Source organism: Ictalurus furcatus, chromosome 11 (assembly GCF_023375685.1).
Source record: "Ictalurus furcatus strain D&B chromosome 11, Billie_1.0, whole genome shotgun sequence".
In the NCBI taxonomy this organism is placed as follows: domain Eukaryota; kingdom Metazoa; phylum Chordata; class Actinopteri; order Siluriformes; family Ictaluridae; genus Ictalurus; species Ictalurus furcatus.
This window is the reverse complement of record NC_071265.1, coordinates 6,481,363-6,485,208: the sequence shown is the minus strand read 5'-3', so window position 1 is coordinate 6,485,208 and position 3,846 is coordinate 6,481,363.

Here is a 3,846-nt window from a genome sequence, read left to right as displayed (position 1 = left end):
AGGAAGTACATGTGTAGTAGAGAGCAGATATTTTGCTGCATCTTGTCTTATGAGGTTAATTACCCCACCCCTTTTTCGGTGTGTGTAAGTCATTAGTGTCCTATCTCGCAAGCGTATTTAAGGTGGTTTCATGCTACTGGGTATTGCGTCATTGTTGGGTGACTGCCACTTCCGGTGCCACATGTTCTGAGCTGAAGTAGCATTGTGCACACCATGTGATGTGTCATTGGCTGATTGCCTTCACCGGTGCTTGCTTTATTTTGCTCCAAGGCATATCATTGTTGTATATGATATAGAGCATCGATGGCTGGCTGCTGTTTTCCTTTCAATCATTTCCCCGTTGAGTCATGAACATTGGCAGCCTGATGAACAGCGTGGTCTCCACATGTTCGGTGCACTAATTAGCATGCCCAGATGCGTCCTTTTGCGCTAGTGCTGCATGGCTTGAACTTTCAGCACTTCTGTTTTTGCTCCTATCTTGTTTTGATTGGTTCCTTTTTTGTTCTTATGCTGTTTCATTGCTGTGTCCTTGTTTATATGTCTTTTGTTTTCTTTGTTTGTTATACTGAATTGATGTTTCTTTGATTGTAATTATTGTGCTTTATTTTGCTTTGCTATACACCATCTCAAACCTGAAAGCTAATTGAGGGCACATTGTCTGTTGCCATTTAAAAGTTACACTTTGTATGTTATAGCAGGCCAGATTTGTTGGTATTGTGTCTCTGGCTATTGCTGGAGTTTGTGATCCCCAGGTTTGAGTGGTTCATGGTTTCTTTGTTTCGTGCAGTTGGTTTTTATTCTGTGTTTGATATTTCTTTGTTTCTTTTGTAGTTTTATAACATTGTGTTTTTTTTTGTTTGTTTTCAGGTGTTGCAGACCCAGAGTAGGCGGGCTAGCTGTCTTGTGTGGTGGTGGTTCTCTTTATACGCCGTGCTGTGTGCAAAATTTTGTAGTGATTTCTGAATGGAAGTGAATGAGATACTGTGCATATGTGGGTGATTCATTATTTTGGGGGATCATTCAAGCCCTGGGCTAGCCCACTCTTCTGCTGGTAAACCCGAGCCCTGTGATTTGTTTAATAAAGTTATGTCTTTTTGGTTGGTATCTTTACTCCGGCAGCAACTATTTGTGCGCTGCAAAAAGGAATTCAAAAAAGTTGAAAAAAAGCCTTATTTCTGGGAAGTGAGTTTTATTGTTTTGTGTAAAAAGAAAAATAATCTTGCCACACGTGTTTTGCATTAGAAAAGTAATCTCATTTTAAGAAAAAAAATATTTGTCGTAACATTGTCTTAAGATCTTCCAGCTAATATTGAGCTGGATTTTAAACAGTAACAAGTTACAACAATGGTTTGCATAATATCCCCAGCAGAGGAAAAATAATGTTTTCCTTATTTAAAAATAAAAATGCTAAAAATAACAATGCTTCTAGTGTCTTAATGTAAGACAAAGTTGTTTATTTTTATTATGATGTTTGGAGTATTTGTGTCTTATTGTAAGTTTTATTTTTGCTAACTATTAATCTTAGATTAAGGGGTAAATTCTTAGTCAGCTCATTCAAGAGAACAAAATAATAATTTGCTGTGCTTGTAATAAGCACAACTTGCTTAAATTTTTGGCATTTTTGCCTTGTTTAAAGGCCCATTACAGTCTTTCAGTGGCTAAACTTTTATGCTAGTTTTAAAAATTCTAGCCAAGCAAAATTGGCTTACTGCATTGCCAATTTTTTATTGCTTGATACAAGATAATATGATTATTTTTAAGAATATTTTTATTCTTTCTAGTAGGGCTGTTTTTGCTGTGTGGGTAAGCGATTGCTCTTGTGTGTGTAATTGACATTCTGCATTTGATCAAATCTCAATGTATTTATTGCTGCTCTATCTTTATATCCACGTCTCAGGGTCCGTTTTTGAGAAGTCAAACCTGTGTGTCCTTTCCCTGATATATTCACCAGGGTGGCGTAGTCGGTTTTCTTATTTTTTCTTATTTTCTTTTTTGTCTTTTTCTCTCCAAATCCTTCAGCAATCAGCAGGATTTCCTTTTTCATTTTTACCAATGGCATCCTTAGAGAGCTTGCCTATTTCCTTTAAGACCCCTTGTCCTTCACACATACATCTATTTTGGGGACAAATAGAATTGGAATTTACTAAAATTAGTAAAAGATTAATATATGACCAGTAGACAGTTATCTGACACTTAAAGTTAAACAATATCAAGAGTCAGTGAACTCAGGGTGGTGTGGTGGTCAACTGATTTGCTGTGTTTTTGTGGACAGTGATGAGACAGTGAGGGAATTGTGGTTGGTGCCAGCTGTTTATATGAAGTTTTACTATGAAGATTTTATACAATGACTTCTATTCACCATATAATTGTGGGTGGTTCAATGTATCAAATTCAGCTCCAGGATACCCAGTTTGATCCTGAGCTCTGTGAAGAGTTTCACATGTTCTCTCTGTTTCCATGTGGGTTTAAATGAGATGGTTAAAATCTAATGCCTATTGACAATGGTGGAACAATATCCTTTTTGCCCAAATGGGTTTCAGACTGTGTTTACAAAAACTAGACAGACAGGTTCTGTCTTCTGTCCTTTGGTGTACTTCGTTCTTTGATTGGACAATGTGTGCTTAGTCTATCTACTCTTAGTTTCTCCTTCAAAGGCATTTTCACTGTTTGTAATTACCTGCCACAACTGTCACCGATATGTAGTGTGGGCTAGAAAGAAATCAGTCCCAGCCTCACTTTTGTATTTCTCCTATGACCATTGGTGGTGCTGTTTGATTTCACAAAAATCCAAAATAATCCACTTTAAAACATCTCTTCATAGCAACTAATCTGATGTTTATGGCAAAAACGAAACCTTATACTTGTCTACTTGTATACTAATATATTTTTGATGTCTGGTATAAATGTGCAAGCAGTGGGGGTTAGCTCATTTATACAAGCCACCCTTGATATAAGGGGCATCCAGTATCATTAGCCTTTTGACAGAAGATCTGTGACTGTGAATGCTACATACACCGATCAGCCATAAAATTAAAACCATTGACCGGTGACGTGAATAACATTGATTATCTGGTTACAATGACACCTGTTATTGTGGGATATATTAGGCAGCAGGTGAACAGTTGATGTCTTGGAAGTAGGAAAAACGGGCAAACGTAAGGATCTGAGTGACAAGGGCCAAATTGTGATGGCTAAACGACTGGGTCAGAGCATCTCCAAAACAGCAGGTCTTGTGGGTTTTCCCAGTATGCAGTGGTTAGTACCTCCCAAATATGGTTCAAGGAAGGACAACCGATGAACCAGCGACAGGGTCATGGGCACCCAAGGCCCACAGATGCACGTGGGGAGTGAAGGCTAGCCTGTCTGGTCTGATCCCACAGAAGAGCTACTGTATCACATATTGGTGAAAAGTTAATGCTGGCTATGATAGAAAGGTGTCAGAACACACAGTGCATCATAGCTTGCTGCATATGGGCTTGCATAACCCAGACCAGTCAAAATGGCCATCTTCATGCCAGATACCACAGCACACCTTCAGAGGACTTGTGGAGTCCTTGCCTCGATGTGTCAAAGCTGTTTTTGTGGGGACATACACAATATTTTGCAGGTGGTTTTAATGTTATGGCTGATCAGTTTATCTGTCGTATACGAAAGTGTAGTTTAAAATTTGGTACTATGAATATGGTTGTATGGAAAAAAGCAATAGCATTATAATTGCTCAATCTTCATCATTCATGCATCTGGATAAACTCCTGGATAGACTCCTCACCATGTGTAATCACATAAAAGAACTTGTAAATTACTGTAGAACAAATAGTTGCAAATTATTTACTTCTAAAAAATAAA